Consider the following 26,851-nt stretch of genomic DNA (forward strand, 5'->3'; position numbering starts at 1 on the left):
TTAACTGCCAACGCACTGAAACCGTAACATGAAACTGAAAAGTAATTAAGTTCCATTCAGTGACAAAATGCCGCTTGCTGATATTAAATGCACATACTTTATTTAATTCTATCATTTCATCTGAAACCAGCTGTAACGGGCAATAATCTTGGATGTCTAGCTTCTCCCGTTACTAGGCAAAATGAAAAATAGATTTAATTTAAAAGGTAAATAAATAGTTCGCTTTGAAAGTTCTTACTGCTTAATTTCGGTCTAGTCTGGTTTCCGGATATTCTGAATGTCTTATTATTCATTTTGCGATTTCAAAAGATATTTAATTTTGTGCTTGGTTGATAGCACTTAAAAATTACCAGAGAGTGATTTAATAAAAAAATGACGGATATAAAAATTGAAATATTATCCATTATGAGTTATTTGCTTAGCTAAGATCTTTTATTTCCCGATTAAGTCATTGTTTCGCATTTTAGTATTGAAAAATCGAAAAAAATCTCTGGATTTGTTACAATATTGTTTTAGTTTGATTATTTCATTTTCGAAAAATCCGGATCTTCCAATATTCTTCACTTTTTTATTCAAAATTAATTAATTAATTTCTGAACTCAGAAATAATTAAAATTGTGTTTAATTTTTTTTTTTTTTTTTTTTTTTTTACCATCTTTTGTTTTGCACACAGGCGCAATTAAATATCTTGGAAAGAAAAATTGTTTATCTATTGATGTCAAATGTAGTTCTTAGATGCAATTTAGAATCAATTAAAAATCTTTAAAATAATCACATTTTCGAAAAATAATTCTTTGAAATAATCAAAACTTATCATTTTCATTTAGATTTTATAAAACTTATTCATCGTCAAAGAAAGAAGTTTGCAGTTTTAAGTCAATTTCATTTGAGAATTCAATGCGATTATAAACATTTTCTATCTCGAAATTTCAAAAGTTCTTTTTAAATACATTATCATTGTTTAGAATATAACCAAGTATCTGTGAATGGATTTTTTTTAATTTGCAAATTAATTAGTGGTTCAACATTTCAAATTATTAGCAACGTTTCTTGTAAAATAAAATATTATTCCAAAAGCATACTTATATGAATGTTTTAAAAATTCCAATTAGAATAATTAAAAATAATTTTTGTAAAAAGAGATTAGAGATTCTGGGATTCTATAGAAACAAATTATTTCTTAAATTTCCTAATTGTGATGTTTTATCCGAAAAATCGTTTGCTACTATAAGATAAAAATTAAAATTAATTGGTCGAAAAACAATTCAATATCAGATGGAAAATAATGAACGCAGTATCAATTTGAAATTCATTATTTGCTAATTGCTAAGTTTTCTTGTCTAATTTTTTTTTATCAAATTAGTGAAAATCAATATACAAATGTTATACAAAATAAAGTAGTCAGTTTACAATAAAGATTAGAGCTAATACCGTTTTGAATATTTTAGCCAAATTCAAGATCATTGAACAAAAATACGTTACTTTCACTTACACTTGAAAAAGATTTTATAGAAAAATGAGACTGAAAAATAAAATTCTCTTTTTATTGATAAATTTCAGGCAATAAGATTCTATGAGAAAAATTAAAATTCATTTTGTGATTTCTATCGATCGAGTATTTTTATTTCTCAATTTCAAACAAACAAACAAACAAACAAACAAAAAGGGGAAGAAAGAAAAAACAAAATGTTAATAATAGATAAGAAGAACTGAAAAATTTCAAAAATATATTGTTGCTTTAGGGTTTGTAAAACCCATTCGAAATGTGACTAAAACAGTTTGTTTTCAAGGAAAATAAACTTTGTATACTGTTCGTTTAAGTATCCTGAGACTACCTCTTTTCGAGTATTGAATCTCACTAAGGGGTGAGACGCGGAAGGATGAGAGCATTTCCGGAATTCTTCGTTATTCTTTAACCTTGATTTCCGCTCTATTAAACATTTTTTCGTTCAATATTTTAAGTGCATTTGAATATCGTTACGTTTCTGAACTTATTATTTTATTTTAATTTGGGCTGCGAGCAATCTGAGTTTACGTTATTGTTAAATGTAAAAATATCTTCTTTTCGCCTTTCCTCTCCCCTATTTTGACGAATTAAACCCATCCTAACGTATGCGCAAAAGCGCGGAGGGTTATAGAATCCATTGGCAAACAATATTCTACTGAAAAATAAATTTTTCACCATTCTTTAAAACTTATTTTTGGACTCGACGATTAGTTTCTACAGCTACAATCTCTTTCTTACAAGTTTTTGTTAAACAATTTTATTTTAACCTGGTTATTTCACATTTATAAATATGAAATTTAACTATCGATTTTTCATTCACTCCCTTATCCTCCAGAGTTTTGAAATTTTAGGCAGATGCGTGTTTTTGACAACAAAACAATATTTTTTCTATTTTCAGTATTTAATCAACAACTTATTGACTAAAACAATTTAACTTTCATTTCATATATGTGGCACCTCCCGGTAAAAGAAATAGATTTTTAGATTTTATGAAATTAATAATACTGAATTTTAAATAGAATAGCAACACATCAAAAATATTTAATAAAAGTGTGCTTTTGATAACTGATTTTCATTTATTTGTAACATGCTCAGTGCTTATAAGGATGGATAAAAAAGATTTTGTCTCTCTTGTTAACTTATTAGGGTTTTGAAATTTTTGTGTATTCTTGACGACAATGCAATATTATGATATTGAGTAAAACTTAATTGTCATATATATTGCGGAAACGTGACGTAATTATACGTATATAGATTTACTCTAATCGAAATTCTATTCCATATAAGTTGCTCCGTCTATTAATAAATATTAGAAAAAATTATTTCAGTATTCTATGATATTTAAAATAATGAATTATGAGAGTAAGTGAATTATGAGAAAAGTAGAATTATGAGAAAAGTAGAAAATGAATGAATGAATTGAATTATGAGAAAAGTAGAAAATAATGGAAATAAAAACATGTTTTTAAAACATTCTTTTATTAGAGAACTATAAGGTAAAGTAGAATAAGTGATGTCGAAACAAAATCTTAAAAATACGGAAACCTGGAAGGAATATTATTAAGGAATTAGATCCCAATAAATATTATAAGGACTAAAATTTCCAAGCATTCATTAAAAATCAAGATATATTATAAATATGATTATACCAATATGAAAAATAAAATTAGCCAGTGGGCTCATGCTTTGAAGGTTATGTATCGGTTTTTCATTTAAAAAAATATTTTTTTTTATTTCATAAAATATTAAAATTTGTTCTTAAAAATCTCTTTTTATATATATTCTTTTGTATTTACTGTTTTTTTTTTTTTTTTTTTTTTTTTTTTTTTTTGTATTTCTTGAAAATGGAGTATAAATTTCTTGAACATTTTTTTTTATTGAATATTCTCTTATGTCTTTTATGTAAATTATATCTCAGTCAATCTATATAATTATATATAATCCATAGGAATTACAAATTGATTATCGAACCATTTTATGCAGTGCAAAGAATTTAATCTTCAAAAAAACCTTAAGATATAAAAATAGTAAACTGATTAAAAAATTTAATTTCGATTTAAATTTTTCCTAAGAATGCTAAACATTTTCATTCAACATTTATTCACAATCTAACAGTGAAAATGAAATTTCTTCATTCATTTCCATATTTGGACTATGTCATCTTCCTTCGCTTCTGCACCGTTTTTATCATATTCTAAATTACAACTTTTCTAGATTAAAAAAATTTCTTTTAACGTTGCATAACGTATTAAATTCACTTTCTCATCAAGATGTAGTTCTATTCCAGGAAGAATTCTTTTGTTACGAACACATGGCAAAGTGTAATTTTATCCTGTTGAATTATTTCGTTGCAGAAGCATAATCCTAGGCGAGATATCAATCCTACTTTTGTGTGTGTGTTTTTTTTATCTATTATTATTGAAGTATATTTTATCGTCAAAAACATTTGACTTTGAAATTTTGATGAATTTTCACATTTTAGAATTCCTTAGTCTAGGAATTTCGAAAATATAAACATTTACTTGGTAGATGCACATTTATTAGTAGATGCCAAAAAATGTACATTTGAAATAATGTGTTTGTGGCCACGATAATTCAGAAAATCAACAAGTTACATAAATTAAATTTGGAACTTAAAACGTCGATACATCCATTGTATCGACCTTTTTTTAACCGAATCAAATTCTATCTATGTCAACTTTTGCACAAATTTGATTAAGGGAAGTATATTTGTCTGTTAGTCGGAATGTGGTAGAACACAAAATCTCAAAAAGAAAACGATCTAGACAAATGAAATGATCTATATGGTTTTAGTATCAAACTTCTTGCATATGAAATCATGTCTGTTTGTGGCCACAATAATTCGGAAAATCAATAAATTAAATTTTGGAACTGGTATTTACATCTAAAATATCGATTTTTTTTAAACGAATTAAATTCTGCCTATGTCAAATTTTGTAAGAATTTGTCTATGGGAAGTCTGTTTGTCTGTTAGTCGGAATGTAGACTAACGCTATATCTCAAATAGAAAACGAACGAGATAAATGACATTTTCTATATGGTTTTAGTTTTCTGTATGGGTTTAGTTGCATTTGAAATTATGTCAGCTTGTGGCCACGATAATTAAAAAAAATCAATAATATAAATAAAGGAAATCTTGGAGCTGATATTTACATCGAATACATCGACTTAAAACAGAATCAAATTCTATATATCTCAAATTTTGTACGTTTTTGCCTTTGGGAATTCTGAATGTAGTCTGTCTTTTGGAAGTCGGAATGTAGTCAGACATAATATCTCAAAAAGAAAACGACCTAGATAAATGAAATTTTTAAAAATGGTTTCAGTATCAAACTTCTGGACCTATACTAATTTTGGAGCAAATTGCAGAGCGACTGGTTTTTCTGTCCATTTTCGTACACATGAAAGCTATAACTTATAAATACGACAAGCCAGAAGGATTAAATTTACTATGTGATTCCGATACGAAAATCTGTTTGAAATTTGATATTAATCAGCCTGGGAGATGTTCAAAATGTATAATCTGTTCCTTTCATTATTATACAGCGAAGTTAAAATGAACTGTGCCATTATAAGATGCAGATGAAAAAAAATGAAAACTCGAGATGGCAAAGAATTATAATAAACTTTTGTAGATAACAAAAAAAAAAAAAAACCTGTAACATGCTGTTGTGAAATAACATATGAAAATAACTAAGAAAAACTTAAAAGATTTTCTAGAAGTCACGTAATTATTTCTTGGCAAAAATTTATATCGCAAAAAGAGGAGATACTACATGTTAAATAAAAGGAATAGATTTTCGAAAATCTGAGATTTAACATAAGATGGAACCTTATTTAATATGCTAAAAAAAGCAGATTCCGTAATACATATATTTAATATGAAATAATTATATTATACATATTATGGAGTATGAGAATTTTCATCTTAATTCTTTTTTATAAAGTAACTATTTTTTTTTCATGTTAATTAAAATAACATTCGCAATCAAAACTATAAAAAAAATGCAATGAAATAAATTTAAGATTTCGAAGGGTTAAAGAAGATTTTTTTCTATAATTTGAGAAAGCCAAATATAGCAATAAATTTTATTTTTTGTATTTCATTCAATTAATGAAAAATTGCAAGGCAATTCCTCTCCCCCCCAAAAAAAAATGAATTTTTAATATTCTATATTTTTATTCATTTTATCAGATTGTATATATTAATAAGAATATATTTATCCACAAGGATTTGAAATATTTATTTTAGTGACAATGATTTTCTTTTCTTCTTTTTTTATTTTTTTAAAAAATAATTCCTTTCATGTTCGTAAATTACCTATTTGGCGATGAAACAAAAATTGTTTTCGCGAAGTTTAGAGCAATAACTTCGAGTAACCGTAACCCCAAACACGTTACTACGATTAAAGCAACCCTACTGTCGGCCATAGTGGATAATGGTGAATGAAAACATAAGATGCTGAAGATGCGGTGTTCTATTATACAGATATATGTGTAAAATCTTCAATTTTGAAAGAAAATGCGAATTGGACGACCTTATTTTTGCATCTTAGCTTAAGTGTTGTGCTGTACTTTTGTGCAATTATTCGTCGTTTAGAAGTGCAAGATCTCATTTAAAACAAACGGTGTCAAAACTCCCATGCTACATCAACAACAGAACCAACTGATCTGATTGCTTTGTGACTTAGGCCTAGAACTTGTCATCACAGTAAGTTTTATGAATTTTGTTGTTTGTATTTTATTAAAAATTTCAAAACATCGGTGAATATAACTTAAACCATCTCCAAGTTATGAAATAGTTGATCTGTCAAACTCTTGTGTTTACATGCAGTGAAGATGAGTATGGGGAGTTGTTAGCATTTTATTTGTTTATGTGCTGATTTTTTACAGATAGTAAGAAGTTTTCTTCATTTCGTGCATTAATATGGTGTAAATTTAATATTAAATAACTAGTTATAATAATTATATAAGAAATTTTGTGTAGAAAAATTACCAAACATGTCTGCTCATCTAACAACTGAGAGATAAGTTTGTGAATTCACTTTCATAATTCCATATCCAATAATTTTTAAATGATAAATCGAAACATTCTTATCGTAAAGTACCATTTTTGTGAGTTTTGTTCGATTTCATTCCATATTTATATATGCAGGGGCAGGAGATTTTTATATATAAGATTTTGAGAATCTTATAAACTTTCTTAATAAATATAAACAAATAATATTCTGAAGACAAAACTTGTGTATTAAGAAGTTTTAGAATGATAAATTATCTTAAATTATCTTAGCTGCCAATTTAACTAACAAATATTAGAAGACCTTTCATGATTCACTTTGATAGATAATTTAATAATAATATTGATGTGAATTATTCTAGTTATTTAAAAATGATGCAAATATTAATTTGTAACCAATTACTCTCCAAATAAATTTGTGCTCTTTTTCTGTGCAATTATTACAGGGATGTTGCTGTTATTTTACTACTGAAAAACAAGTTTTGGCAGTTTTTTTTTTTTTTAGCTCATAACTTCATATTTAAAAAGAATTTAGCATATCCATAGTATTTAAATTATAAAATGTATCAACTTATATGTAACAATACTTAGAGCTAATTTTAGAAGTAATTGATTGATTAGACACCTTTTAAATTGCCAGATTATATATATATATACTATACAAAGTAAAACAGCTTTTTTGAATTATTTGATTTAAATGATATTAAAATAATTAGTTAAACAAAATTTATTACACTAATATTTATGCTGAAAAATTTTATAAACTTTTATGTTTAGATTTCATAAAGCTTGATATTGTGGAAAGCATTTTAGAATTTCTGAATTCATCATTTTAATAAATAAATGAGAGCATGAATATATATGGCCTTTATTTGATTTGTAATTATACTGAAATTTAAAAGTTTTGATTTAGTTTGTAAGTTATAAAATTAATTACATGTTTGAAAAATTTAACATTTTCTTATTTTGTCAACAATATTTTATTCCTTTTTTCTAAATAATAATTTAATCTCTTCATTCTGAGCAAAATCTTTTTACTCCCCCACCTGCACTCTTTTTATTAGTTCTGTTATTTTAGAATCTTTATAGTATAATTTTATGTGATTGCATTATTTTGTAGAAAGTATGATAATTCAAAGAATTATGAAGGTCCTTTTTAATTATTTCTTATTTTAATTTTGAAATTTGCATAAATTATGTTTTTAAGTTTTCTTGTTTTATACAGAATTTGTTGAATATTTATTTCAGTTATTTATGACAAATCGCAATATAATATTTCTTTTATCGAACTTGCCGCTTTTTTTTAATTATAAATATGCAAATTGAATATTATCAAGTCTTTTTAACTTATCAAAACAATAAAGATGGATATTTTAATTTTTCCGCAGTAATTCAAACATCTTATTATTTTGTATTTATACTTTTATGAAACTGAAATAGTTTAAACAAATATCTGGATTAATATTTAATGATAAAGCGAATTTTGTATAAGATTTTTTTATTAAAGCAGTGAGATAAATTTTTAAAGGCATATTTCTTATATTTGTATTGCATTTAACATATATAGTTGGCCAATGTTATTGCTATTATGGCGGTGATAATAGATTAGAACTCATCTGATATCTCGACCGCAACTAAAATTGTATTCATGAATTAGATTTTTTAGAAAAAACAACAACAATGACTTCTCCATTATCTTTGACAATTTTATAAACATTGTCAAATAGAAGTAACTCAGAGAAGCATTATACATAGTAGTTTTATTGAAATTTTCTAAATAAATAAATTGAATTGAATTTCAGTATATTTACTATTAATTTGTGCTTCTCTGGGTTCTTTATTTCCCTACTTACATGCCACTTTGGATTAGTAAGCACCTTCTTCCCAACTCATTGTTTGGGTTGCGACCACAAAAAAGTTTAAAAATCACTTCTAATTAATTAATTGATTTTGTAAGTTATATTGATATATTACATTTATTAAAAAAGCTAGTCTGAAATGAATTTTTTTTAAAAAAAATTGTGTTATCATAGTTATAATGCATTTAAAATTCTAAGGTATGCTGCAAACTTACCAAGCTATTTAATCTCACAATTTTATAAAAGCGTTAGAAAAAAATCACATTTGGAAACATCTAAGGTTAATTTCATCATGAACCTGTTATGTTCAGCGTCTCCCTATGAACATTTTGATCCATTATTCTAAAATCATTTTTTTTCCTTTAATAGTTTCTGTAAAATTTAATAAACCTTTGATTAACTACTTATTTTAAAATATTTGCATTGATTATGCCTTTTGTGTCATAAATGAAGAATCCTTATTCAGTTAAGAAAGCATATTTGACATCATGCGTAATCCTGTACAGTTATCTGAATATAATTATTTCTAATAATTAGGTGAGTTTGGAAGAATTAAGTGCTTCTTGTGCATTACTATAATTATTAATAATTTAATTGTTATAAAATTTATTTAATAGTAATATAAAAAATTATAATTATGGAATATTAGGCTTAAATAGCTGTAATTATTAATCTATAATAGGCTTGGCATTATATGAAATAGCAGTAAAGGTATTATTGTTAAATGGAAGTCATATGCAGTAAAGATATACAAATTTAAGTAAGTCATATGATGGATGCCTTATTTCTTTATATACTTAAAAATAAAGGAATGTTATTATTTTCTTAATACAAATTAAGTGTAATAATAGTTTTCTCATGATATCCCTATTTAAAAAACATTACAATATATAAGTAGAATTTCAAAAATTCTATGATTTACAAGCAATATAAGTTGTAATTATAACTTAACACCAATGATATGCTATTAAATGGCTTTTTATACTATAACTTACTGTCATGACAAATAAAAGTATAAACTTGAACTTATTAAAATTATATCTTTTATCTAATTTTAAAAAACAGTAAAAAGTGGGGGGGATGTGAAAACAAGAACATTTTCCATCAAATTTTAAATGATAAACTTTTTTTTTTTTTTTTTGCCCCTTGTTTTATATGTGTATGAGAGAGAAGAATCTGGAAAATATTGGTGGTCTGGTTCCAGATTCTTAACTTTGATGAGAGAATAAACGTGTAAATTTTTTTTTATTGATTGTCAAATGTTTTAATTCTATTTTGAATCTAGGTTCTTAGTTTTATAAGACTCAAAGTTTATCAGGAATAATGGAAAATAGAGTTTTACCTTTATTTTCAAACTACCCTTTATATTTTCTAACTATTTCTAAAAGTTTAACTCAAAATATTAGAGTTAATTTATATTTTAAAAAAATCCCTTTTTATATTATTTGTATTATTCAATGATTAGTAGTTAGATTTAATCAATATTTTTGGGTTGTGATAGTGATTTCAAGAAAATAGGTAATTTGTAATGTTATTGAAAAAATCTATTGCATGCAAGTATTTTTTCAGACTGGAATTTTATTCTGATTTCCATATTCAATGGTTGAAATTGTTTAAAAATATTTCTAACCTTCAAAATTATCTACAGATAATTTACTGCATGCTTATTTTGAAGAAAATTTCATTTTATAGACTTTTTATGTAAAAGCTTTAGTTAAAATAAGATAATAGGACTATTTTTTAATGCATGTTATTTTACAGTGCATAATACATAGGGCATATTTTTTAATGCATGTTATTATAGCTGAGGTTTCTATTTCATAACTGAGTGTTAGATTTTTCATTGCATTAGATTTTCTTTATATATTCTTACTCTGTCTTCCAGTTTTTAATTTTATTACATCTACATTGTGTGTGTATGTGTGTGCGTGTTTGTTATTCAAAATCAATCAAATATACTTTTGTTGTAGACAAACACATATTATACAGTCTGATTTAACATCTCTGTGTTATGCATCTGTTTAATTTACAAACTTTTTATTTTATTATGGTGGTGTGTGCTGTAGATATGCTTTTTTTTTCAAAATATAATAAAAATTTTAAAAATTGAATTTTTATCTAAATGTTATAAATAAAATAAAGAAATTTAAATAAAATGATATAATTAATTTTTTAAAGGTATTTTGATGTTCTAGGAATTCAAGCAAAAAGACATGGCTTATAGAATGATTCCAGTTGTTTAAATGAACCTAAAATAAGGGCTATTTGAATATGTAGCAATTCGGATAATTGAATTAAATATATAAAAAAAATCTTTTAATTCATTAATAATTTAATTAATGAATTAAAAGATTTTTTTATATATTAAATTACAATTTTAATTTGACTTTCTTATAAATTTAAGTATTACTAGATTTATATAAAAAGCAAAAATATGAATTAAGCCATATATATTAAAATTACATTTAAACAATAAAATACATATATTCCTTTTTTTCTTTTTGCAAAATAAGCTTCTTAATTGAAAGAAAATACTGAAACGTCACTCATGGCATTGCAATTTGATATTTTTCGTTTTTCTCAAAAAATCGATCTAGATAATTTGAGATTCGTATAATCAGCCTTCAGATTATTGGAATTTTATTATTTACTTTAGTAAAAATATGTAGTAACATTAATGGCACCATTGGAATTAAAAACCATAAACCAATACAACTAAGTATTATTCTATCATATATATAAATTTAAGCATTACAGTTGGAGCTTCTTAAACAAATGAGCTTTTTAAATATATTTCTAGCAATTAAATAGTAATTTAATTAAATCTAAGTCATATTTGATACAGAGTGTCATTTAATAAATATATTTGTGTCTGCTTCATTTCAGCAGTTCAGCTGCCATCTCTTTGAATTATTGTTTACACAGTTAAGTACCGTTCACTCCCTAATGATTTACATTTGACTGTCAGTTGATCTATTTATAATCGTCTGCTAATTTCATCGTCTGTGTTTCAAAATGGTATGCATTCTAGTTTTTGTTAATTCCGTTACTGCAATTCAGTATCGTGAAAAGGGGAAAAAATGTATTAAAGGAAAGATCTTGTTAACGTATTACGCCATTACTCGCTATAAACATCTGTTTATAACAATTCTTTGTTTTATATATATATATATATAGAGAGAGAGAGAGAGAGAAAGGGAAAGAGATCGTCCTGATTCAAGACCTAATGCTTTCTAATTTTATGAATGAAATTGTTCTGACTCAGTTTTTCATAATTTTCAAGAGAATAAGTCTAGTTTCTATTGGTGAATGAGAAAAGTTGCTGAGTCATGGTATTATTTAATTTGCGAAGTCGTCACTGAAATAAATGATGCTTCGTCTTATTACAGGACTTCAGATTCTGATTGTAATGCAAGAAATCTTGAAATGAGTATAAAAACATTTGAGTCATTCATTTTAGTTAGTTATATTGTTATTATGTTCTTTATTATTATTACATTCTACGTAGTATTTTTCAGTGTGTTCATATTGGAATTCTATTTTTCGACAGGATTATTAAAACCTTATATATATATAAAAAAAAATGCCCCGTATGGACAAATAAAATTCTAAAGTGAGATATAAAAAATAAAAAAAATTAGGAAGAAAAGTCGTATTTCATGTTCTTATCTTTAAAGAATTTTTTTTTTCGGTTGAAATTCAAACCTTAAATTTGTGTGTGTTCTACCCTTTTATATGGACATAATAATATTATCTTTTCTAAAATATGACCTCTGTTGATTAAATGCAAGTTTTTTTTAAAAAAAATTTTAAACTTTATTTTTATTTATTTAAATTTTTGAAACCAGAATGTGGCCATGAAAAGGACAAATTTTTGATGCAGATAAATATACTTATTGACTGGTAACAAAATATTTCCCCAACTTTTGGCAGACAATATTGATAAAACGAAATTGGTCATTTGCTTCAAAAATAACCATGTTAAATGATAAATAACTTAAACATATATTTTTTCAATGTGATGACTACAAAGAATTCAAATGATTTCTTCCCGGTTTCTAAATTAAACTCGAAACTAGCAACATAACGAATATTACTGTCATAGTTGAGCTCGTTTAAGTGTGTATATGAGGAGGACTGTGATATGCTATGTATCTTATCGAAAACAGTCCCAAAAAGTTAGATCAAGACATCTTCTGGGCCATTGTTGAAAACATGATCTTAATTATTATGGGAAATTGCATTTATCGTACATTACCGGCAAATGCAAAGGAATCAATATCCAAGTAATAAATGTGATATATATTTCCGGAACAGCTCTCCCCCCCCCCTCCCCATTTTTTTTATGATTGGATAATAAACATGATAATATCTCAAGAAATTGGAACATCGAGTGATTGTATATTTTTGTTATTTATAATTATTTGCCGGAAAAATATCGACAAAATAAATTTCTTCCAATTTAATCATTAAAACTATAAAACTATTCTTTATGGAGTAAATTATTACTTATCAAATATATAGGAAGAAATCTTTTATTCTAATGATAATTATTTTATTGAACTCGCACGAGCATAAATTATTTTACAAAACATCTGTTCAGCTGACTTTATTTGCTTGAATTAGAAACATCTGTTTTAGTTTGTGACATCCTTGCTTGTACAAAAGCAGGAAATCCATTTTAAATCTTTAAAAAGTATCTTCTGGCTCTTCTTCAAGTGGCTAGCGTTTGGGTGTATTCGCAACAATCTCTCAGAAATATTATTTTTATTTCGCTCATATTGTAGTTTAGTTCTTAATTCTTTTAGTGTTTATTCTAAAAAAAGTTATAACAGCTATCTGCTTAAAATGGTTATGATTTATCTTCTATCTTTATGGCTTTTATCTGCTATACAAGTAGTATTATTTACCAGTTGAGTTATTCTCTAACTATAACTCCTCTTTTTGTTCCATAGCTTTTAGTTAACTGATATTACTTGGATAAATCAATCTCGACTTTTAGATAATATGCCCGTGTTTTTTTTATATATATATTTATATTGTTTTTTGCAATGATATGGAGTCTAGCCAAAGAAATAGATAGTATCATTGTAAAATCGATTGTGCTCATTCGTCCGGCGTTCTAAAAAAAATTCTTCTGTCAAATCAAATGCACTTTTGCTTTGTTGTCATATATTTCAAATGCTAAACAATAGAATGGCAGTGCTATATTTGTTGACTTAGATTCATTTCAAAATAAAATAACAACTGGTTGTATGTGTTTCGCTATTTTAAATTGAACATAAATGCTCCCAATAAACTGATTGTTTTTCCTTTTCTTTTTTTATGAATCTTAGAGGAACAGGTTTATTTTCTACTTCGTAATCTATGAAGTTATTTAACCTCATGGCATGTACTAATGATTTTTGGCTTTGAAAATCAATGCGGCTTAGACTTAATAACAAATGTTAAATATCAAGAATTTTATAATTTGACATTTTAGTCAGACACTTTTATTAGTCATTGTAATTATGATTAAGAGTAAGATATTTCAATGTCTTTATTGATACAATTACATAACCTTAGAGAGCATCTGATGTAGGATTTTTTTTTCCGATAGTGTTTAAGGATTAAATTTATTAAATAGTGATTATGACTATGTTTATTAAACTTTCAAATAATGCGTCTTTCGACATGCGCTATAAAAAAAATTCTGCAAAATGCTCTACAGTACAATTCACTGGACATACAGCTAGCATATTTGAAAAGTGCGGTGGAACTTCGCTTAACGAACATAATTCGTTAATCGAGTTCATTAACTACTGAATCTTATTTCTTAAGGCGAAACATTCGTTAAGCGGAACAATTTTTTTCATGGGTATCCTTGTAAAATAAAATAATGTGTTTCATTCGAAAAAAAAAAAAAAAAATTCTAACAAATTTACATAATGTATTTTGCTATTTGTAAAACATGCATGCTTTTTTTAATATGAAAATTGTCTCAAGACAATTATCTTTGGCTACGCTTCAAAATTTGGCGAAAATAAAACACAGCATTATCGTTAAATGAATTTGTAGCGCGCGTAACTACTGTCTTATCAGAGTGATGCTTCTCAGTATTAAATGCAATAATTTCTCATCCTTTCAGCATCTCCCTTATTTCATTGGAAGTTATTATATCTTCCTTTCTTGACCAAATCTCCATTGCAGCGTTTTACAGAATGCAGCTTCATAAACTATTCGGTAGTTCTGGTTATGTTCTTCAACCAGCTCAACGACGTTCTTGCTATCCACCTCTCGCCCTTAATCGTGACCAAAGACAAAATCTCATCGATTCAGATTCTACTGGCACTTGCTTTAAACCCTCTCGGAGTCGTGTTTGTCTACGCTATCCAGCTAAAACTTCTTTGTAAATACTGTAAGAGATATATTCAGACAAGCGTTCAACTCTAATTCATACAAACCAATCCACTATGTGATGTCACGTGTCTTCTCGCGTTCGTTCTGCGAAACATTTTTAGTTAAGAGAAAGACTTTTCTACATTTTGTTTTGCTGCCTTTGCGAGGATACTCATTATGTAAGGTTCAACTGTAGTTGTTAACCCTTGATTAGTAGGCACTCATTAAAAAAAGGATTTTCCTTTGTTTAATTAATTTTTAATTAAAAGTTAATCATAATATTGATGGGTTTTTTTTTATCTGTAACTTTGGTCATGTTATAGCAAAATCTGTCTTAACGCATTTTAAAATTGCTTTTCAAGGCGTATTTTAATAAAAACAATTTATTTTAATGAATTGTTGTAAAATTATTAATTTACGCCATTATATAAATAATTTTGTAAAATATACTTTAAAATATTTTTAAAATAATTTATTTTCAAAAATATTTTTGCATATATTTTATAGTGATACTTTTCAGTATTTTAATAACTAGGTTTATATTCGCGCGTGTTGCGAGAAACCTGTTGCCTAAAGGTGAGTGCATGCTCTTAAGAGTTATGTTATTAATCATAATTAAGAGTAAATTTTAAAAAATAATATAAAAATTGACGAAACACTCCTAAAGCATTAGTATGGTATAATGACAGTTTAGACTAGAAACTGTAGTCATCTTTATTTATTTTTATTATGAAATCACAAACCAAATCTTTTCACAAATCTTTCTTTTTATAGAATTTTCTTGCAGAAGATAACAAAATCTAATAATACAGATAAAAAAATTTTTTTTAGCTCCTTTAATCAAATATTAAACTATTGAAAATGCTGAAATTTCGAACCTTTCAGTTTTCATAAAATCAAATTGTTTGAAACAGTGAAGAAGCAGTCTTGAAGATTAGTAGCTATTATTAAATCTTTGATGCTAATTCTACCCTATTTATAAAAAAAAAAAAAAATCATTAATAAAATGTGCCGCTATCTGATCTCACTTAATGATACTTTAGCCGAATTACTAAGACTTAGAAGAGTTTAGCATTATTTTCCAACAAGTTTCGATCATCCAGATTAATACTGGTTTTCACCTCAACCAGGTCGCAGAAATATTTATTTCGAAATTTCAGTGGCAACCTGAGCGTGACTGCTGTTCAATAAATCTGCTTTATCAGTCTTTTATTTAGAAAGTTTAGGAATTTGTCATTTTTTTTTATGTCTTATATTATTTTATGATTTCATTGCTGGAGATAGCTACTAGGTTCACATAAGAAGTTGACAGGGATATTAGGTTTGCAGTGCCTCCCCTAATATCTTCATTTTTAGGAATTTGACATTTTATTTAAAAAAAATTTATGTTATCTTATGTGGATCTTACTACTGGAGTTAGCTAACTAGGTTATCTTAAGAAGATTTGGTAGGAATATTATGTTGGCAGTATATCCTCTAATATCTTCATTTTTAGGAATTCGTCATTTTTTAAAAATATTTTATATTATTTTATGTGGATCTTACTGCTGGAGTTAGCTACCAGATTCACGTAAGAAGTTGACAGGGATATTAAGTTGGCATTGTCTCCTATAATATTGTCATTTTTTAAATATTTTTATATTATTTTATATGAATATTACTGCTGGAATTAGCTACTTAGGTTCACATATGAAGTTGGCAGGGATATTATGTAGCAGTGCCTTCTCTAATATCTTCATTTTTCAAAAGCAAATTTATTATTAATGATACTTAAAGAAACCAAGCAATATATTTTTCATGTGTAATAATTATTCCTGAAATAATTCAGAAATTTATATTTCTTTAAATATCATTGGTCATTAACCAATTGGTGGAGCTAACTCTTCTAGGTGATTGAAATAAAGAAATATATATTGCATTTTAGATTATCAAATTTATTTTAAGAAATTGTATGTTTTTTTTTAATTAGAAAATACCGTTTAGTAAATTTACGAGAAATTTTTCATGTAATCAGATGTTTCTGTGGATAATATTGATATTGCAATATAAATATAAAACTACTGAAACTGCTTTTAAAATACGAAACAGAAAAATTTCATTTTTTTAAAGCTTTACTTTTTTACCAATAAATTAGACAAAGAATTTCTAGCATAAAGAAGAAATTTTATTTGGTATCTTTGGTTGCCTAGAAAAGGAATTCTACAGATGAAAAATTATCTATTTCCCTTCCCTTATTTAATATTTTTTTATAGGAGAATAAAGAACTTAAAAAAAACTATTTTAAATTGTCGTGGATGTATTTTTAATTGAATGAAATTAAATACACCTCCATCCCTTCCGTCATTTGTTGTCATGCTTGTTTTATACGACTTCCAAAAGAAGTTTCGAACATCGCTTGATAAGACACCCCTAGGCGGGATTTATATTTAAAAAGATAAAAGAGAGATGAAATGAATAATATTTTTTTTTTTTTTTTCCCCTTCGTTATTCTCTTGAGAAGCTGCGGGTGTCACTGGCAAGCAGATGAAATTCTGAAATCTCAGTTGCCGGGGCAGTTCGGTGGGGCGGCGAACTGATGCGTGACGACAGAATGCATGAAGTGCTGGGGCCCTGATAAAAATCGATTCTTCTGAGGATCAAGTTTCCTCATCTCTCTTTTTGACATGCCCAGCCGCGCCCTAACTCATTCACATTTTCATTTTTTTTATATTGTTACGAGCTTTTATTTTTTTAGTTGGAATTTTTCTTGTTTGCACTAAATTTTTTAAACAGCAGGAATTTGTCTGAAGCATCGAGGTAGGCGGTGCTCTTTTAGCAACTTTTTTTTCTTCCTCCGCGCATTTTGAATAAAATCACATCTGATTTAAATTTATAGGTGGAGAGTTTTCTTGAGATTACAAAAAACGTTTTTTTTTTTTTTTTTTTTTTTTTTTTAACCTTTAAAGATTGTTGATATATATGCTTTGGATCATCTGGGATCATCTGTTTTCATTTTTTCCCCGGACCTGTTTATTCTTTATGGAAATCTTCTGCGGGGAAAAACTAAAATAAATCTTTTTATTTATTTTTTTTCCTCTGGAAAATAAAAATGGTTATTTTAAAACTTGGCAATAGCACATTGTTATTATTTGATTTGTATATAAATGATAAATAAAAGTCGAGGAATTTAAGCTGTGAAGAAGACAAATAATGCTAACACGTGGCCTATTGGATAAGGTATGTCAACATTGAGGAACTTTAATCAAAAGAAGAAGTTCATAGATTGTTATATAAACCTGTGTTCTTCATCAGCAATATTTAAAATTTAGTATACAGATGTGTACAGCCGGTTTAGACGGGGCTCATCTTCTATTACTTTATAATAGTCGAGGAGTCAGATTAGTCCATACACTCTTGAGGTTTTCTTGTAAAATAATACAACTGTAGTTTGTCAGTGACTGAGTGTTTTCCTGTTTTATTTATTTATTTTTTCCTTCAAGTGAAGCCAAAATATGAGCTAGTCTTTCTTAACAGCCCTCACGGAAGGTAACTTATCGCCACACATTGAAATTATGAGAAACCTGTAGCGATAATTTAGACGGTCAAGGTTCCTTTGACCAAGCAGAAGATATCACTTTTACCTTTAATTATGAATCCTTGTCTTATGGACTTGACCAAATAAAGGCAGAACTATACTCTGATTTGGACTGTGACTGAATATGTACTATTATTGTCTAGTGTGTAAGTTTTATTTTCGCAAATGATTAAACGATTTATAGAATTATTTCTTTTGATTTGAAGTTAATTAGGCTTTAGAGAACAACCCCTCCTCCACACATAGAAAATATAAGATTTTCCAACTCAAGCATTGAGTTTTTTCACTCATTACACGATTATTGTTCTATCTAATCAGATTCAAGTTATATTATTCCATGTCGGTACTAATTAGATATTCAGTAACTCAGAATTCAAATGATCGATTCTTCTATTGCAAATCTAGAAGCTGACCATTCTAGGACATAAAACCCATTTTTAAATAACCCAGTACTAGACTTTGCTTCTCCCCCTCCTCTCCGCCCTTTAAAATAAACTTATGAAGAGTGAGGAAAATGATTTACCATCAATGCTCATGTATTTTTTTATGTTCTATGTTAGTAATGTTTTGTCCTTTGTGCTTTAATCATAATAAATATATTTCTCATATTAATGCTGGTCATTGCCTTTCCCCACAATTATTTATCGTAGAATAAAACCTCTTCCTTTTGCTATAGCTTCATGAATAACCAACCACAACTGCAGTAATCGCCTTGAGTTTAATATACAATAATAATATTATTTATTTTATTAATAATAATATTATAATAATTTATTGAATTATTAATATATTAATAATAATTTATTGAATTAAACATTCAAATATTTATACTATATCATATACAGAGTTTTTCAAAAGGATGGAATAGCGTTAAAGTATTACTAACGTAAATATTTATAGATAGCGATAAGTATAAATAACATAGCTAGATAGAGTAAAGTTTAAAATTTTATTTTATTCATAAAATTGAACTCCTTTTTACATGCAGTGAAAGTCGAATCAGAAATGGTCCGTGATTACTGAACTCAGTACTGCAAAAATTCGATCCCCCAGAAATTAGAGTACCAGGCATAAGTGGTACATTCACTCTGTCTTTTATGTATACCCGCTGATACGACTACGTCGAAAGCAATTTGAATGTGTACAACATTTTCATTTAATGCACGAGAACGAACAGAGCTTTTTCTTCTGTACATGCAACATTCTGAAAATTTCTTGTTCCGGTTGTTATTTTGTTCATGACGAAGCGACCCTTTTCTTAACCTACAACGAAATGCACGCGGCACTTCTATGGGTCCCCTCTTTATATGTTGCAGCACAAAAACGTTTTTTGACGTATCGATATTTTTTTTCGTAAACAAAAAACATTACCGCTAAGTTAAGAAGATTATCTGAAAAATAAATAAATACAATAAATAATCGAATATAAAAAATAAAACTGAAATTTTTTTCAGAGCACTAATGCATTATTATACGTGTCTTTTTTGCTGTTTACATTAGAAATATTTTAAATCTGCTCTTTCTTCTTGAACAACCTTAAATGCATCTAATTTAGTGATCTAACACATTTTATTTGGAAAATCCCATTAGTATAAAATACTTGTTCTTGCATCTTGAAAGAATTGTGGAAAAGCTCCTTTATTCTGTTTGCTCTTAGACAACATGACTTGTGTCCGAACCTTCCATGTTGATATCCATTCATTCTTTAAACGAATCTCTTTCGTATAAAAACTTTGGACACAATGGTAATAATATTCTTTATCTGACTGTTTAGCGAACGTGATGCGTGAAAAGATACATCCCGTTTTCACTTCAGCAATCATTGTCCAATCTTCATACTTGAATTGTCGCGGAGATCAACTTGCGTAACCTGCAAAGGGCATTCCCATTGTCGCACGCCGTTTGTTCGACCTCTGTTTGCGTTCACTAAAGGAATGGACAAGAGAATCGCTCAGTTATGGGAAGCTGAAGAGAAAATTTCTCTCGTGAAAAAACTTTTTGGCATCTTTGTTGTGATTTCCCATGTTTTGCGGGACTACAACTATTCAAGCGAATAATTGGTTTTTGTGTTTAATCTGTACTTATAATAAAAGAGAATATGTCTGTTGACGATTTAAGGGAAAGATCGTTTGACCTAGAACTGCTACATTTTATGCTGACAAGTCAGACTTTGGAAAATAAAAATGTGCTCGTCAGACCGATTTTTTTAAAATTTTTAATTAGAATTTAAGCGATAGCGTGATGTTTTTTCTCAATTTTCTTTTGAAAGTTGATTGTACAAAACTTCTGTCGTGGACTTCTTTAGAATCTAAGTAATAACATAGAATGTTGGCAGTAACAAAGATTTTGATGACTTCAAAAATGCCATATAATTGGTTAGGAAATTCTTCATGCTAATAAAAAACCATGGAAACAAAATTCCTTATCGATGAATTGCAGTTCATCCGCAATTGGTAGATATCCCTTCTATTTTCTACCCAACTAGTAAATAGGCTATTTCACTAAAGCCATTACAATACCACCTACCCTCCTAAATATCTTGTTATTTTTAATTTAATGTGTTTAATGAACAAGTTTTTGATAAATTTTGCAAATTGCAGCTGAAACAGTACTTGCATTATTCAGTATTTTGGCGATAATTCGCTTTTGCTTTCAGCCAAAGTTTTGGCGCTAGTAGGTTTGACTTTAAATCCAGATATCTTGATGAAAATAGTGTCAATTTATAAGATTTTCTCTTCTCTTTCAAACTATGCTATTTTACATACAGATGTCAGAAAATTTCTATATTAGGATTTTTAAAAAAATAGCAGCATATTCTTTTTCGCCATCATAACACGCAAATGGTGTGACATAAGAGAGGATTGATATAATATTTTATGATCCACATGAGCTCTTCTATCACTCTGTTCCGTTTGGCAAATTAGGAAAAATTCACCCCCTCCCCCCGTGTAATCGTCATCAGTGTATGTAGTTAAAAATGTTTCTATCCTTTTGGCCTGCATCATTATCGGATGAGAAATTTTAATTACTATTTTGACTTATAACAACGAAGGAAGTTTTCTTTTTTATTATTATTGTTTAAATTGATTGATTTGCGAATAAAGCTAAACTTAAATAAAATTTAGTAAACTTCACTTTTTATTTACAATTTTCATGTGAGGTTGTAACAAAGATCAGTGAGCTGAGATCTGCAATTTTTTATTTTATATTTTTGTTGATTCACTATATTTCCATTTCATGGGATAGTTGGAAATTATTTGTATTATTTTCTTTCAGTAATTTTTTTAAGTGTTTGCCCATATATCCCTCCCATTAGTACATTAATGTTTGTTTCGATCTATTATTTTTTTTTTTTAATAATTAGTTTTGATTTAAATATTCGTAAAATTTTCAGTTCGTTGAATTCTGTATTTTTATTGCTTACTTTCACTGTTATTATATTTTTAAACCTTTGCCCTCGTATGTTAAATCTGTCCCCTATACTGAAGAATGCATCATTTTCACATACTTGTTATATAATAGTTATTATAACAGCCGTGAAATGGCAACAATTTTCTCATTAATTTTTAAGAATTTTTAGAAATCAACTATTTTTGAGTTTCCTAATCACTAAAAGAGCTCTTTTCTCTCTCATATGTATAATTATGCATTTGATAGCTTTTCGGATTGCGAAGAGTTAAATGTTATCTATTAATCAACTGAATAGTTACAGAATAGCGCATATTTACGTTAAGTTATATAAGGTTATATTTGTGAATCTTTTATAATATCCTAATCCCAAGTCGATAGCAAAATGATTTATATTTGATTAGTAATTTATTTCCACTTGGAGTCATTTTTTATTCCATAATTAATTGCCTCATTAAAACTTATATCCATTTTATGTCCGAGAAGTGTTTGCACCGCGGCAAAGAAGAATAGCAAAGATCGATTAATCGATATATCGCAGGTGGCCGTTTACACTGCTCCCCTGTACATACAGATCGTCTTGTTAGAAATTCATTAACTACGAAAAGCGGTTAGTTTAAATAAATATGAATAATTCATTATTAAGTAGTCGATTCCCTGAGCCCAATGGTGTCACTTTCACGTATTCTGTCAATTGTCCACGTATTCCATCGGAAATGGTGCATCGTGCCGCTGAAATTTGCTGCTAAACTTCACCTTTTCTTGTTATTTTTTTAATTTTTGCATGTTTGATGTGTTTTTTCAGATTCTTCTTTTTATACCTCTTAACGCTTTAAAACTCGCTGCTGAAAAATAAGTGCTTGGAATTACATTTTCTCATTGCGTGTTGTTTAAATAATGGTTTTTGCGATTAACGTTGGTAAAGCACGCATCATTTCTTGTAAATGCATTGCTGTAGTTGGAATTTTTGTTTAAATATGTTTTAAATGCGAGGTTGTTTAGTTGCTCACACCTTTTAGCAAGACAAGGAAATGTTCTAGTTTGAAAGTATTTAATAAATAATAATGTTTTTTTTTTTTTTTTTTTTTTTTTTTTTCAATTATGAGTTATTTTAGAACAATGATATTAAATTAGCTGACTTGTTTTTTCTGTTGGATTGTCGAATTTTTTTAACCTTTCTTTTTAAAGATTTTACTTGTATTATTTCTGTTGCTGCATATTCTGAATTTTGCATTAGAAACAAAAATAAATATCTAAATCCGCTTTTATTTACTTCATATATCATAATAAAACTTCTCAGATTGTTGCATTTTTTTTAATAAAGCACTTTGCTGTCAAAAACATATGATAAATGTTCATTAGTTTTAGATTTGGTAAAAAAAAAAAAAAAAAAAAAAAAAAAAAATTAAAATATTTGCTTTTTTTAATTGTTGATGAAATTGGCATCTTTAACCCTTAACTGTAGTGCTCAAATCTCACAAAAATTCCATAATGTAGGCGGAAATAAAATTATTCACAGACATTATAATTTGATACAAAACTAACGTAGAAACCATAATTAACTCATATATCTCAGACTAGCAGTACCCACACAGCGTTGCCCGTGGAAGAGAAAATATCTAAGAGGAAAAATTAGCTTTAGACTTAAGTCTAACCTCCACCCGATATGACATGGGAATGTCATGCGAGATCGAAAAGATATTTAGAAATTCATCAAAAATAACTTCAAAACAATTTTTTATATCACATATTCAGAAATATTTAGGGCTAAGCTTTGATATACAGTCACTTAGTGCCTTGCGAGGTAGGCAATTTTTGGGTGGCGCTTTGTTTGGGGTTACATGGCCGCCATTTTTTTTATGTTACTGTATGCTACTGTATTTCGATCTTTCCTGTTAATTTCCTTTGCTTTTTTCCTGCTGCACATACTTTTGCTTACTTTCATTATTTTCGATTAAATTTTTTTGCATGCATTTCATTTTACTGCATTTATTGACTTTATTTTTCTATATTTCCGTTAATTTGCTGCAGTGTTCTTCAGAAACTTTAAATTGGAAATGCTATTGCTGCCCTTTGTGTCACATTCAGCCATTTCGCTAAAATTTAGCGAAAAACTTTTTGGATGAAAATGACTGTATATCAATGCAATTCCATATATGGACTGTTAAAATGGTTTCAATTTTCCCTTGTAAACAATATATGCCTTTTGATTCATCTTTCCATTTTAAAGCTGGACTAAGCTTTGATATATAGTCATTTTGCGCTTTGCGAGGTTGGCAATTTTTCGGTGTCACTTTTGCTACCGTTGTTACCCTTTTGCTGCCGTTCTCGCCACATTCGGCCATTTCGCTAAAATTTGGCGATAAATTATTTTATGGCGAAAATGACTATATCAAAGCTGTTCCTAAAGCTGAAAAATATGGACAGATTATAGACATTGTTCCTATTGAAACCGAGGCATCATTTCTGTAATCCACACATGGATCGAAATTCAGAGCGGTGTACTCCTTTTCGGACCAAATATCAGGAACGTTTGTTCTTTCACTTCTCCCGTGTCCAAATTTAAATGTCTTTCTCTGTCAACAGACAGGCGAGGTTCATTCTATCTCTGTAATTCAACTGCAGTGCGATTTAAAGAGAGACGGTTACTTCGCTCAGCAGAAGACCTCCTTTGAAGAACGTGTGGCATTCTTTCTCTGATATTCTCTAACTGAACGTTTCTTTCCTCTACACTTTCATTATCGCGCAACAAACGAAGCGTTTTGGCATTTTATGTACTCCGGCCAAGGTTGAACTTCCTTCTTTTGAGGATAATGAGATTTGAATCGCTGTTCAAAATCAGACGTAAATAAAGAAATGTATTGCATATGAATACCACAGCTTTTGCTATTTGCACATGCGAAGTTTAAGCTTTTCGCTCACGCGCCGATAAGTGCAAAGCACAGATACTGCTACTTTAAGGATGCGCAAATCCTAGTAGGAAAATAATTAAAATCGCAGCTATAATTTTTTTATTTTGATATGACTTCAATATGCTAAAACCTTCCCCAATAAATGCCCTACAAAATAGTAAAAATATCTCCAAAATTAGTTAAGTATTTCTCGAGTTTTTAGGGTTTCAACATACAGACGCTTTCAGGAGACTTTTTAATACTATGTATAGATGTTATGAATGTTGACGTAATTAAATTAACAGTTATCACAAGTATTCCATAATTATCTCAAATTTTGGTTTAGCCATCTGAAAACAGAATGTGCTATCTAATTTGAAAATGAAGAAGGGAGCGGACTATAGAGTTTAGAGATTAAATGTCTGTTAAACCCTTTAATTGCTAACATTAAATTCGTTCACATTTCTTCGAAAAAATTTTATATGAGGTCCATTTATTTAATATTTATATTTATAAATGTTGTTTTAAATTATGTTTACATTTCTGCAGGTGCTTGATTTTTAAACTACTTTGACCTGTTAGTAAGAAGGTATGGAAATGGAAGGTTTAGAGCTCGAAACTCGATTCCGCTAAAGACTGCATTTATATTCTTGTTCGTTAATATTTGTTTCATATATAATATTCTCCCTAATATGGATTTCTATTATGGATTGCTGTATGTTTCCGTTTTGTAATCGAATCAGGATTAGTATTGAGCAGAAGATCTCCGAAAGTTTCTGCTTTATTATCAGATACAGTCTGTGGACTTAATCCGAATATCCTCTTAAGAAAATGGGATAGACTCTTTGTCATACGGTTTATGTGTGTTCTGCGGCTTAATGAGGTAATAGCTTTGTCTATAGACAGAGATATTTTAATATGATAATAGCTTAATAAGAGTTTTGTTTTAATGCCGAAGATTTTGTGCGTGAACTATGATTGTAAACTTGTAAAGTTAGATTGGAAATTTAGCAATTAAAGCAATTTAAAATTTAAACGTAATTTTATTAATCACAAAGAAATAGTTGTGAAAGCTACCTTTGTAAATATATTATATTGGATCACTGTGTTGGTTTTAGTCCTATTTAATACAGCATAACTAGTGAAGTCCATAACCTCGGACTCATGATAAAAGGATGATGGTGTTTTCCTTTGTTGATCGAAGACATCTTAGTGTGCCTAATGTAGATAGTTAGATTCCAATATATGTAGGAGTGGGTAAAATACCCTTTTAAAAGACTTTCAGAGGAAACTACCACGCATTTGTGTGTTATTGCGGGAGGGAGAAAATTACTATTTACCAGCCGAGTCGCAGCAAGTATTTCAATTTTGCTCGTTTTTAAATGATGCTGATGAATTAGCACACAACCAGAGCATAGAATCTATAACCCTTTTCAGCCATGCTATGCGCAGTAGCGGTTTCTGATTATGGAAATATTCTGTAAAATACAAATTTATCTCAATTAAAAAAATAGTAAGTGTGAGTTAATTGAATTATTAAAAATATTATTAAATAAAGTATATTTTTTATTCATTTAATTGGTTATGTTATATTCCATTTTACAAATAATATTTGAGGTTTATTGTTTATTTACAATCAATCATAATTAAATGTTTTTATTATTTTGATAATTAAATGTAAGTGGGGAAATCGTTAACTAATAATTAGGAATTAAATATTTAAGAGTTCTTTTTATTTTAGTTATTTTTTATGATATACATATATGTTAAAAAATAAATAAAAACATATAAATATTTTGAAAGTTACTGAAATTAAAAATGTGTCGAAATGATTTAAAATAATTGGTTATTGAAAGAGAAGTCTTATAAAGTGTGCTACTTGGAGCCATAAAATATCTGCATCCACTACTCACAAGGCCTGAAGCAACTATATCATTGATGGGCCTATCGTTGTATTAATTAACATCAAAGCCGAAAAAATACAAATTTGAAAAAATGATCCGGTTATTAAGGTATTAACTTGGATTCTATTTCTCTTTTCCTCCCATTAATTTTTTTTCATTTATTTATTTTCTCCTCATGTTTCGTTTTTATTCATCAAAAGTAATCAAAACGACCACCCATTTGATAGTAAATGTCAAATGAAAGTTTCAGTTGAATTTGTAACCATAAAATCTGTTTTATATACTTTTCGGA

General features: G+C 27.8%; 1 protein-coding gene across 12 annotated transcripts in view; it reads left to right on the forward strand.

Annotated features, from left to right (window-relative positions):
- The window catches only part of LOC129971198 (tyrosine-protein phosphatase Lar-like), a 432,582-nt gene that overhangs the window by 204,404 nt on the left and 201,327 nt on the right, over positions 1–26,851 (forward strand). For 11 of the 12 annotated variants that reach the window (XM_056084753.1, XM_056084758.1, XM_056084762.1 and 8 more), the window contains exon 1: positions 5,967–6,239. The exons of the other annotated variant lie outside the window; for it this stretch is intronic. The gene's annotated coding sequence lies outside the window, so the exon portion shown is untranslated. Of the gene's footprint in view, positions 1–5,966; positions 6,240–26,851 lie in introns of those variants that run through there. 12 annotated transcript variants of the gene reach the window in all.

Source organism: Argiope bruennichi, chromosome 6, assembly GCF_947563725.1.
Source record: "Argiope bruennichi chromosome 6, qqArgBrue1.1, whole genome shotgun sequence".
Classification (NCBI taxonomy): domain Eukaryota; kingdom Metazoa; phylum Arthropoda; class Arachnida; order Araneae; family Araneidae; genus Argiope; species Argiope bruennichi.